Here is a 13,579-nt window from a genome sequence, read left to right as displayed (position 1 = left end):
TGGCTCCATTTATATTAAGCGAGCCTACCCAAAGAGTCTCCATAAGAAGTGGGAGAAAAGCCAACAAAGAAAGAGACCAATAGCAATGCTCAAAAAGCTCCAGTGCCAGAAAGAAACTATTCATCTAAACGGTGTCTGAAGGTAGACCTTTACGCACTGTTGTGACCTAAACCTAAACCGTTTCCTGGGTGAGAGGACACTATGCCCCTCATTTTTCATTGCATGTTGTACTGATCTTACAAACTTTCTCGGATGAGAATAAAAAGCCTCAAGATTAACTTTTTTCCCCTTGGTCTCATTCAGGAACCTTGTCAGTTCCCTCAACATATACTTTGACCCCTCTTCTTGACTGGCTGTCAGCTCCGGACACATTGAGGAGGAGTCTGAAAAAAGGCCTCCTCATCATCCTCTTCCTCAGCCTCTCTTTCCTCCTCCTCATCTCCATCTCCCATCCTGACCACCTGCCCTTCCTCTGTGGTCAGGGTCTCCCCCCAGCACCAGGCAAAGGTTCCTTGGTGCCTTTGACCACACCAGCCTCTCCCCTCCCAACTTCTTTCTTCTCCCCATTTTTACTTTTCCGCTTGACACCCTCCTTCTCCCTCCTAGTCTCTTACACTTCCCCACTATACTCTCCTCATCCACTAGCATAACCTGACTAGGCCCAGCCTCATCTACACCACCATCCATAACGTGACAAGGCCCAGCCTCATCTACACCACCATCTCTAGCCTGACTAGGACCAGCCTTAGCAACTCCACCATCTCTAGCCTGACTAGGCCCAGCCTCATCTACACCACCCTCCCTGGCATGACTAGGCCCAGCCTCTGCTACCTGCCTCTCATTGCCCCCTGCACGTTGACCTCAATTTCCCCCACTGGCGCTTGTACCCTCACCTTGTCTATGGCTTTTATGTCTGCACGCAAAGCTCTTATGACCCAAATCCCCACAATCAAAACACAGTAGACTATATGTGCTGATAAAACCTGCTTAGAGCCCCTAACCATGTATCATTTTAAAATGCACATTTAGGTGTTGCTCATTGTTATTCAGAAACTTGAACACTTGCCTCCTGAACGAAACAACATGCTTAAAGGCATCTGCCTGAACCTGCCGACAGTACACGAAAACCGCTAGCAAACTTACCAAAACGACTCAGCTCTTTCCTGATTTGATCATCCGTAATAAACGGAGGCACATTTGCGACTACCACTTTGATCAAAGGGAAAGAGGAGCAATTGGCACCAACACACCCCTTACAAATAACTCACTAGCAATGAGCCTACCCAGTAGAACCTCCTCCACCTTAACTCCATTCTCAGGAACACACCTGAATCCATGCCGTAATGACAGCGTCTCCTCCACGCTAGGCTGAGAAGCCATCGCGCACACCACACCGACCAATCCCCAGGAAACTAAAACTATGTCCTCTTCCACCCTAACTTTGTGAGAGTGTGAGAGTGTGAGATGTATATGTATATATATATAATGTATGTGTCTGGGAATTTGGCATTATTATCTATGGCCTAACCAGGGACGAGGAGCGAAGGCATATTCCTACACATTCTGTTTCCCGTTTAGACATCTGGACTTTCACTGGGCAAGAGCTGGAGGTGGGGTGGGGATCATCCTCACTTAAGTGCACTTTGGCAGGTGTTTCATCCAGGGGCCCGAACCCTCCACCTCAAAGCATCGGAGCACAAGGCTGGGCCATCGAGCTGCTGCAGGTCCATGCACACTGCTCTGGAAGCAATACAGTCAAGTAGCTAGGAGTCAGTCATTTAACTTCAGTGTTCAACGCTTTAAACTAAATGGTATTTAGAGAGATGAGATGTTCTATTCTAATATTTAATGAGAAGAACTTGCCATAAAGGCTGTCTGGTCGCTTTTATGAACTAAAACATTTTATGGGCAGAAACCAATCCAAATGTACAAAAAAACTGTCAAATGAAATATGTGAATTGTGACTCGCAGCATCTCCACTTGCAGTTAAACCAGCACTTTATTGCAGTTTACAGCATATTGTTAATTTCCATCAGGAAAATGCACCAAACTGCAGTGGGAAACGAGCTCTCCAGAACAGAGCAGAAGAGACTGCAGGTTGAGTGGCCTAGGAATTTCAGCACAATCGTTCTCATTTGGCATGTAGGGCTACTGTAGTGTAGAAATTTGGTTGGGGATTGAAAACGTGTGCCTATTTGTTATTTTTCATGTATAATAACATATGCCATTAGCATTTGTATGTAAGTATGATCCCTCTCATTTGAAATGAATAAAAAAACAAAAAAACGAACATCCATTGGAATGAATGAAGATGTTTGGGTCATATCTATGTGTTTGTTACATTGTAAATCAGCAAAGGGAGAATTATCCCCTTTTATAAACATGTAAGGAGCATTGGCATGTTTTGGCCTTGGCTGGGCTGGTCATGAGGAAGTGCTTCAGTCCAAATTAAACTGGGATGGTTACCATGTTAAATCACCCTGGGGATCCTACAGCCGGACACATCAGGCTGCTTCACGGGAGATTTACCGGTGACTGGGCCGCACCACGCTGAATCACAGTGACCACTTACTGTGGAGGGGACAGGGATGGAGAGGAGAGGAGCAGCTAGGGTAAGGTACCAAGAGGAGGGATGGAGGGAGGGACGTGGGTGACCTACCTGTTTTAGTATTGTCCGATACTAGTGGGTGAGGGAGATAAGGCATTCAGAGGATTTTAGGATTGTGGTGTTACTGACAAGGACTGTGGGTAGTGTTGTCTCAGGGCTGTTGGGAAAATACACATCTGTCAGGACATTCCAGTGGGCCCCAGTCTTGATGGGCGATCGGGAATAGGGGGGACTGGGAAAATCTCTGCGTTGTTTGGATTGTCACCGGGCCCTTGCTTATGACTTTTCAGACAGGATCAGTTTCAGACATGATGTCTAAGAGAATAACTATTGTCACAGATAGTGTTTGTATGTTCTGATACATAAGAGGGATTTGATGTAGCATGGGAGTCTGTTGAGAGTTCTCTCTGTCAGTGATGTAGCGCCTTATGGCAGTTGCAATAGAATCACAGTTGGTGGAACGTCACATCGGCACCGTTATGAGCTCATATCAAATAATTTTGTTGCACTGATTTATCAGTTGTTTCCTTGAAATCTCTGTTTTTATCTAATTCAAGAGGATTTGATTTGTAAAAAATGCCTGTCACTGTGTATAAAATAAGACTGTATTATAAGACTAGTCTTAATCTTCCATCAGGATCTTGATATTTTGTTTCAGGTCCGTAGGAGGGGGAGCATTTCAGCATTTGAGAGCTCAAATATGCTCTAGCTCTGTCTTAAGATCCATATTAAAATCTTTGAAATGGCATGAATTTCAAATAGATATATTTAGCTGTGTGGTGTGGACTTGGTTCCGACAAATCCTTTGTGATTTTTTGGTATGGTTTGATTTAAAGGAAATCGTGATTTTTCATCTCTGAGCACACTCTAGATTTCGCTGAATAACCTGAATGTTTTTTTCTCATGGTATTTGAGCAGTGCCAATTTAACAGAAATTACTCTGTGCTTCCGTCAATGTCAAGTGAAATGACTTATCATATTGACAAATGACGGCAGTGTTACAGGTTGACTGCTCCTCTTTATTTGATATCAAATGACATGAAATGACAGTGTGTAATTTAAGAGAATTATGTTTCAGTTGGCGAAAGAGCGGATTAAAAGTAATGACCACGAGAAACCACTGAAACAACTCAAATGGAGCTTCCCAGTTGTACCCTCTCCAACACTGTACATTGGGATCATACTGAGATGTTTGTGTGTGGTTGCATGTGTGAGCGAGTGCACAAGTGCTATGGATGTGTGTGTGTGTGTGTGTTGTCCATTTGTCTGCCCTGAGGGTCTTTTGCAGTCTCATGAACAGTCTTGACCTGCTTGGACTGCATGTTTTCTGCTAGATTAAGGTCTAAACCAGTTGCTTTCCTGTTTATAAGTCTGAGGTTAGCTTGTGAACCTCACCAGCAAAACATTTGGTCTGGGTCTATATGTATCATGGACATAAACACTCACACTTCCATACAACATTTGTTTTATTTGAAATAATTTTTTATGGTCTGATGTGAACTTGAAAATGTTGCTAGACTAGCCTCCCGGGTGGCGCAGTGGTCTAGGGCACTGCATCGCAGTGCTAACTGCGCCACCAGAGTCTCTGGGTTCGCGCCCAGGCTCTGTCGCAGCCGGCCGCGACCGGGAGGTCCGTGGGGCGACGCACAATTGGCATAGCGTCGTCCGGGGTAGGGAGGGTTTGGCCGGTAGGGATATCCTTGTCTCATCGCGCTCCAGCGACTCCTGTGGCGGGCTGGGCGCAGTGCGCGCCAACCAAGGGGGCCAGGTACACGGTGTTTCCTCCGACACATTGGTGCGGCTGGCTTCTGGGTTGGAGGCGCGCTGTGTTAAGAAGCAGTACGGCTGGTTGGGTTGTGCTTCGGAGGACGCATGGCTTTCGACCTTCGTCTCTCCCGAGCCCGTACGGGAGTTGTAGCGATGAGACAAGGTAGTAATTACTAGCGATTGGATACCACGAAAAATTGGGGAGAAAATGGGATAAAAAAAAAAAGAAAAAAAAAGAAAAAGAAAATGTTGCTAGACAACACATTTTTGCCTGCATAAAGATAGGACAATTACACGTTTTATACATTCGTTTGTTCTATCTGAGGATGAGGACATTTTGTGAAAAAATGCTCTAACCAGTCCCACCTACACAACACCTGTAAAGGAATGTAGCTAATGAGTGGTTATAGATGCAGTATCTTAAATTGAGCCAGTTTGCAGCAACAGGAAATGTGGATTGTAATTCATTTACATTTTTGTAGAGGTTGTAAGGAAAAATCAAGTCTGACATTTCAAAGTGCAAATAACAAACTTAAGAATAAAAAACTTTCAGCAAAGTTCTCCTGCAACAGGGTGATCAAATTAAAATCCTACATCTGCAAACACAACAACATTCTGCTATGCTCATGATTACAATGACTCCATTTAGAGAGAGAGAAATGATTCTAAAACAGTTAAATACCTGTTCAATAAAGACATCTCTGAGTGCTCTGTCCTTTTCTATTTGTATTCCTAGAAGATGAGTGGGTTTATTTGACTGGCCGGTGATTGATGTTTATGTTGTGTTATGATGCAACTTTGACTATGATGAATCTTAGATCCGGTGACAGTGCATTGTTCAAGGCAGTGAATCAAACATTGATTGAAGGCACCATGAGTGGATTTTCTTCTTGAAGTGCAGCAGGCATTTGAAAGGCCCTCAGATGTCACTCACGATTCTTTAAAAAAATAATAATATTAAATTCATTTTTAGAATCAAACAGCAATTCAGATCATAGAATGTCTTGTGAACTGAATTTATTTTGGCTATTACAGATACTATATGTTGAAATAATGATAATTTAGATGATGATAATGATGAAGAAGAATACAATGTGTTTTCTGCTCGTTGATAGTCTAGGAACAGGCAGGATCTGTGTTTTCAGTGTAATCCTAGAACACTTCAGGACATGTGGAAGTGGCTTCTACAGTATAACATCATGCTCTGTCAGGCTTCCTGTCTGTCTGACTGTCCGCCTCATATTTTCTCTCCCACTCTTGACGTCTCTGTCTGAACCCAGCTTTTTAAGACGCTAATGAATTACTGATTGCTAAAATGAAAAAAATTGCAAATTACAAGTATCATTATCCTCTATTAAGGAAGTCATTCATTTCTTAGTGCATGTCCACAGATGTAGTTACTAGGGAAACGGCATGTTGTTTCATTAAAGCCTGCTAGTCAGTGGTGGGGGATCTAACCCCCTCTCCTCCCTCTTAAGATTGCATTACAGAGGTCTTAACTGTTCCATAATTGTCTGGTGGTTCTCAATCCCTCATCACCGCATGTGGGGCGTGAATACACTTCCAGGCCTTAAAAAAGAAGAAAGGGATAAACAATAGCTAATGGAATGTTTTTTTAACAATAGTTTCAACAAAAAAACAAGGTTACTTACCGGTAGGCACTTTTAGTTGCATTAATCCATATGTCACAGTGGGCTTTGCAAGCCATCACCATTCATGCTCAAATTTATATTTCATGTTATGGATGGCTGTTTTAGTTGGATTCCTATTTGAGAATATGTATCCATCTTTGGGGCTGTTGTGGTGATGATGTCCTGGTGTCAGGCCTGTATCGATCTCCTGCAGTGCAATGTGGGATTGATGCGTGTTGGAGAGTACACACACACACACACACACACACACACACACACACACACACACACACACACACACACACACACACACACACACACACACACACACACACACACACACGTTTGAGACTAGCTGTTGCAGGGCTGGACAGGTGACCCACCTAGAGGAGTGATTGAGTACCACTGGGCTTTGGCATTGAGCAGATATAATGTAGCGTCTAAAGGTGCACCCTGCCATGATGATGAATACAGGCAAGATGAAAAATAAATGTTGCTGTATCATTCAATGGGCTGCTGCGTGACCTCTTTAAGATGCAAACTGTCAATTTTTTTGCCAGACACATTAAACATCAGGATTAAAGTCTCTAATGTGAACACGGATCTCAAGGAAAACTAAACTGTCTGCTGGCATATGTCAGAGCAGGGCCTTCATCACTGTTCCATGAGTTTCAACTACTCACTATCTTGGAGAGCAGGAGACCCGAAGTAGGCTATAGGCCTAAGCTTATATGTTGTTATATACTGTGTATTTTCCTTGTATACTGGATGAAATGACTAGATGACATTAACTATGTTTATGAGGCATTATAAGCAAGTAATGTTGCATATTTCAAATGAGTATTCTAAATGTGAAGCAGATGTTTCATAACAAACTGGGATCTTTCAAATACACCGATAGTGCTGTATGCTTTTTTATTTTTGACATTGGGGCTGTCAGATTTCTGAACATGTAGGCCAGACAGACATTCATTTTGAATGCAAGGAAAGGAACCACACTGGGAAAACTGTTAGCTGATAGGAGAGAAAGATCCATCTCTTTCTAAGAATCTGGGACATGACTGCAGACAACCCTGGCTGAGGAGTTTGCATGAATTAGTTTTATCAACTTGAATGAACAATCATCAGACGCATAATATGAATGGGAGCGGCATCCACAGTAGTATTGATTGGAGGCTGGAGAAAGCACAGAGAGAAAGAATGAACCCAGCCTTGCCATCCATACTTCCCATACCAAACACAGGCCCACAGTCAAACCCCCCCCCCCCCCCCCCCCCCCCCTCCTTATTCAATAAAATATGTGTATACAATAGCAGCAGCAGATATTCTTGTAGTACACACAGCCTGTTTGGCTTAGCAATATTAGAAATAAATAGAGAAGCAGTACAGACGTAGGATCTTAATTTGAGCTAGTTTGCTACAGCAGGAAGATATTCCTGCAGCAACAGGAAATGTGAATTATTATGTGGATTATAATTAATGGACATTTTTGTAGGGGTTGATACATTTTTTGTTAAGGAAACCCAGTCTGAAATTTCTAAATGTAAATTACAATCTTAAGAAGCCTTTTTAAAACTCAAATATACTACAAGTTTGCAAGAAAATTCTCAGCAACAAAAGAGTGATCAAATTGAGATCCAACATCTGTATTTGGGACACAATTGTCTGAACATGTATGCCTCAAACACACCTTGTGTCAGTTAAAAAGGCCAGTGCGATACCCGTATGAGGTACTTAACAGGTACGTATGAGGTACGTAACACTCATTTTGGGGTTTCTAAAGATGGGTCATTATCCAGTAATAATGTAAAGTATGATAATAGCTGATGATAGTACTTTCTTATTCCTTGATTGTTCCTCCCTCTGTGCCTCTGATGAGAATTTGAAATCTTGACCCCAGTACAGAGCAAAAAAATAAATAAAAATAGAATGTATGGGAGTCTTTCTGTATTAACCTTCCATATTCAGAGCTCTGTTGTATCTTCTAAGGTCCCCATGTAAGTATCAGCCTCATAAAAGCAATGAGTTCATGTCTCTTTAATCCTAGTCAAATGCCTTGCTTCTTTACTGATATTCACTCCTATGCTTTTAGACAACCGCTCAGCTCTAATTACCAGCTAATCGTCTCTGCTGTGTTGAATGTGGTTCTGCAAATGGAGCTAGACACAGTTTATTAAACAGACTGGGTTATTGGCTTGGTGAGTGAGGAGAAAACTCACAGTATAAAGATGTGGACGGACTTGAACCAAATATTGCTTCCAGTTCAAGAAGTCATGGGATACGGTGTATTTTTTTGAGGTTGTACGGTACCATACTACTTTATAATCTGGCCAGTGTTATTAGACCTAGACCTTCATCGGTCGGTGAATGTCAACGTTATTCGCGCCATGGAGTTCCTCATAGGCATCCGTAAAACTTTATTTTCTGCAGCTTGACTTGGATTTCAGATGTTCTTCACAGTTCATTTGGCCTGGACATCTGGAGGAACAGCTGGGAGCCATTTTGGAGCAATGGGCCCAGTCTTTGATATAGACTCAGTCAGTGTTCACTTTCCATACAGATGCATAACAGAACAGGGGACAACATGAATCTCTCTCGCTCTCGCTCTCTCAAAACCAAGTACGGGTCCCTTTTATCCACTCCCCTGTGGATATTTTTCATCTACGCTCCCATTGAAACTCCTCTGAACTAACGGCCCCATACTGTATTTATTTTGAAAGGTGAAACCGTTGTGGCGGTTTACGTCTTTTTTTTATGGAGTGGCAGAGATGCATCAAACACCGGCCTTGATTGTGACATGATGTCTCAGCTATTCCTACCATTGCCAGATTGGAAATCTCTACCGTTGGGGTCGTATTTCTGCCAATGCTTGACATCAACAGTTCTGTATATATGAAGGATGCTGTCCCTCCCTCCCGCTACAGTACTATGAGCTAGGGGAGACTGTGGGTATAAACCTGATGGACCGTGGCTCTACTATGTATTCTCATACCGGCTGAGTCTCATTTTCCTCTCGGTGAACTCTGAGTCAGACCTGTCACACTGGCCTGGGTCCTTGCTGTCCGGTATCTTTGGGACGTCCAACTCATACAACTCCCCATTTGACGTGGAAATTTAAATGCTTAATGTTAGGGCAAGGGTAAGGGTTAAGTTTAGGGTTTGTGGTATGGATGTCCCAAGGATTCTGGATAGCACTAACCCACTGGTGCCTATTCACCATAGGACTACAACAACGGTAGTGAAGGAAGCCACAACATTTTTATACAATTGGTCAGATAGCCTTGTATTGTCTATATAACAGCTAGATTTACAATATGGCTCTGATAGTATTGAATTGTCAATGTTACAGATAGATATAGCTACTGTATGTATAGTGTAATATTATTAAGTAGATTATGTTTCCCAAACCTCTTCCCTCAGTTCTGTTCCCAGCTGTACTGAACCTGGCCTCCAATGGTGGAGATCCGCAACAACGCCACCTGTGGAGAGACAGGACCAGAGATGTACTGCAAACTAGGGGAGCACGTCCCCGGACAGCAAGTCAGGGACACCCAGTGCCTCATCTGCAAAAACAACAGCGAGAGGCCATTTGGTAACTATCACTATTATACTGTACCTACTGCATACAGTACAACTCCACTTTGTACTGTATCAGCATTATTCATACTGTACAGTAGGATTAGTAGTGTGGAATACTGTGTGCCACCACGTTCAGCAAAGATTTAGAGAATCAATTTGCACATTGCCCTCATCAAAGCACATCACTGCAATCATCATTTATCTATTCCAAAATCAATGGGCTCAGCCTATGAAATATAAGTGGCCTGAGATTGCTGAGGAGGGACTTTTGAAGAGCTCTGACTTGTGGTTCTGTAAGCACAGCCTGCGTTGGTGAGCATATCTCACTATCTAACTGAGGACACATCTTACTGTGTAAATCACAACAGTGTGCTGTGTGTACACAGAGACGAGCCATGCTTCATCTTCTCACAGCCACTGCCTTAGGCTGTGAGTTGTAATTACTATCTGATAGAGAAATTCAGTCAGATGAACTGGTGCAGATAAACTTTGTAAATATATCCTAAATATAATACATTTTTTTCAGGAAACAAGTATCCTCAATACAGTTGAAGTCGGAAGTTTACATACACTTAGGTTGGAGTCATTAAAACTCGTTTTTCAACAACTCCACACATTTCTTGTGAGCAAACTATAGTTTTGGCAAGTCAGTTAGGACATCTACTTTGTCCATGACACAAGTCATTTTTCCAACAATTTGGACAGATTATTTCACTTATAATTCACTGTATCACAATTCCAGTGGGTCAGAAGTTTACATACACTAAGTTGACTGTGCCTTTAAACAGCTTGGAAAATTTCAGAAAATTATGTCATGGCTTTAGAAGATTCTGATAGGCTAATTGACATAATTTGAGTCAATTGGAGGTGTACATGTGGATGTATTTCAAGGCCTACCTTCAAACTCAGTGCCTCTTTGCTTGACATCATGGGAAAATCAAAAGAAATCAGCCAAGACCTCAGAAAAAAAATTGTAGACCTCCACAAGTCTGGTTAATCCTTGGGAGCAATTTACAAAAGTCTGAAGGTACCACGTTCATCTGTACAAACAATAGTACGCAAGTATAAACACCATGGGAAGACGCAGCCGTCATACCGCTCTTGATGGAGACGCGTTCTGTCTCCTAGAGATGAATGTACTTTGGTGGGAAAAGTGCAAATCAATCCCAGAACAACAGCAAAGGACCTTGTGAAGATGCTGGAGGAAACAGGTACAAAAGTATCTATATCCATAGTAAAACGAGTCCTATATTGACATAACCTGAAAGGCCGCTCAGCAAGGAAGAAGCCACTGTTCCAAAACCGCCATAAAAAAAGCCAGACTACGGTTTGCAATGGCACATGGGGACAAAGATCGTACTTTTTGGAGAAATGTCCTCTGGTCTGATGAAACAAAAATATAACTGTTTGGCCAAAATGACCATCGTTATGTATCGAGGAAAAAGAGGAAGGCTTTCAAGCCGAAGAACATCATCCCAACCGTGAAGCACGGGGGTGGCAGCATCATGTTGTGGGGGTGCTTTGCTGCAGGAGGGACTGGTGCACTTCACAAAATAGATGGCATCATGAGGTAGGAAAATTATGTGGATATATTGAAGCAACATCTCAAGACATCAGTCAGGAAGTTAAAGCTTGGTCGCAAATGGGTATTCCAAATGGACAATGACCCCAAGCATACTTCCAAAGTTGTGGCAAAATGGCTTAAGGACAACAAAGTCAAGGTATTGGAGTGGTCATCACAAAGCCCTGACCTCAATCCTATAGAAAATTTGTGGGCAGAACTAAAAAAGCGTGTGTGAGCAAGGAGGCCTACAAACCTTACTCAGTTACACCAGCTCTGTCAGGAGGAATGAGACAAAATTCCCCCAACTTATTGTGGGAGGCTTGTGGAAGGCTACCTGAAACGTTTGACCCAAGTTAAACAATTGAAAGGCAATGCTACCAAATACTAATTGAGTGCATGTAAACTCACTGGGAATGTGATGAAAGAAATAAAAACTTAAATAGATCATTCTCTCTACTATTATTCTGACATTTCACATTCTTAAAATAAAGTGGTGAGGTCTGTCTGTCTGTCTGTCTGTTCCGTCAGTCTCTCTGATATCTGTGCTGCCTGCTCCCTGGACTCTAGCCTACACTGCTTAGTTGGTTCATGGAGGCCTGAGATGTATCCCAAATAGTTCCCTATTCCTTTCATAGTGCACTACTTTTGAACAGGACCCATAGGATTCTGGTCAAATGCAGAGCACTATGTAGGGAATAATGGGCCATTCGGGACTTATCTCAGGCCTCCATGAACCAACTAAGCAGTGTAGGCTAGAGTCCAGGGAGCAGGCAGCACCGATATCAGAGAGACTGACGGGCCAGACAGACAGACAGACCTTGTTCAGTAATTATACAAGTCTCTCCGAAAGGTCATTGCTCTGTAAATGCTTTTAGACAATAATTATCGGCGAAGAGGACCTCCTGTCTGGAAGAAAAGAGAAGAAATGGACTCATCATCATTTATTTTGTCTCATCGTTCCATAATGAGACTTTCATTTTTCTGGTAATTTCAGGTCTGACTGAAAGGGCATTTTTGTTAATTTACATTTACATTCCCACCATATTAGTACGCCATTAGGGAGAGACAATGTTTGAGTCCATATTTTCCTCATCCACATCTTACAACTGCATGCCTGGTGAATAATTAGCCATGTAAGAATAGGCCTGAACATGACAATGTTATAAGCAGATTCGTACTCCTTATTGTGAATCAATTGGAAATGCTTTGAATGAATGATTTCTCTCATAAATGGTAGAAAAACTATTAAACTGCGTAATCAAGAGGGCAACTTTAATCATTTAATGCTCCATAAGCAACGTTTCTTCATTAGCAGGCTCCTTACAGTTTCCATGGTTTCTAACTAGCACTGAAATGTCAGAAATAAGTAGCCTATGATTGAGAGTGTTCAATCATCTGATATCCAGCAGCTCTTAAGTGACAAGTCACACGCTAACTCATTGCTGCTATCTTCAAACACTGTCTCCTTAATTATAATGCTTTGTTTCATCTCATTGTTATTCCTAGAGCACCACCCGATTGAACATGCCATCGATGGGACTAACATTAAGAACGGCATGGACTACCATTACATCACTATCACTCTGGATTTACAGCAGGTAGGCTCAGATCTGTTAGTGCTGTATAGCTAACTCCTCTGGTCGTTGTCTGGCATGACAATAACCATAGGAGTTGGCAAGATGGCACAAACAGATCTGGGACCAGGCTCACTGTAAATCCTATTGAAATTGTAAAGCCACTTGTCAGCCAAGTTCCCAGACCCGGTCCACAGTGTAGGCTAATTTACTTGGCAGCCTTATGTGTGACATACTCACACGTTTGTTTAGTCTGGTTTGGATAGAGTGTTTATAAAGATGCTGGCTGTAGACTTTGAAATGCTATGAGATATTATGTGTAACTCATCATGTGAGATACACAAGTGGCTGTGTAGAGGGTTGTTGTAGTTGAACTCTGTGTAACCCCAATGGCTGTGTGACTATCTGAAAAAACAGTTATGGATACCAAGCTCTCTCAGGAGAGGAACAGTGCCACTGAATCACACCAACATTAGTTTTGTTTCCATATTCCCTCTGTCAATTACTTGAAATGAAAAATAAATGAAAAGTTTCATACAAATATTTTCTTGGACACTGACACAACAGCTATCACTTTCTAAAATTGATAATTTTTTTCTTACCAGCAACCTGCCCACTTCTTTTTGCTCAACACAATATCTCAGTTGCAATGGGATTCAGACTAAGAGTGCAGCCATCCTTAGAACAGTTTGAGATGAACCCTGGCGGAAACATAGCATGAAGGTAGTTGTGTTTATGTACCCTTTATGTACCCTTTATGTACCCTTCAAGCATGTGTGTTCCGTAAGAGACTGTACTTCCTCATATCAGCATGATATACCTGATATCTCTGTAATGACTTCCCTACTATTGACCT

At 42.2% G+C, this 13,579-nt stretch overlaps 1 pseudogene; it reads left to right on the top strand.

Annotated features, from left to right (window-relative positions):
* Nucleotides 1–13,579, top strand: part of LOC129817121 (laminin subunit alpha-2-like) — a 191,211-nt pseudogene that overhangs the window by 16,011 nt on the left and 161,621 nt on the right.

The sequence above is a fragment of the Salvelinus fontinalis genome, chromosome 20 (assembly GCF_029448725.1).
Source record: "Salvelinus fontinalis isolate EN_2023a chromosome 20, ASM2944872v1, whole genome shotgun sequence".
In the NCBI taxonomy this organism is placed as follows: domain Eukaryota; kingdom Metazoa; phylum Chordata; class Actinopteri; order Salmoniformes; family Salmonidae; genus Salvelinus; species Salvelinus fontinalis.
The sequence above is the reverse complement of the archived record's forward strand: the minus strand, read 5'-3'. Positions and strand labels throughout refer to the sequence as shown.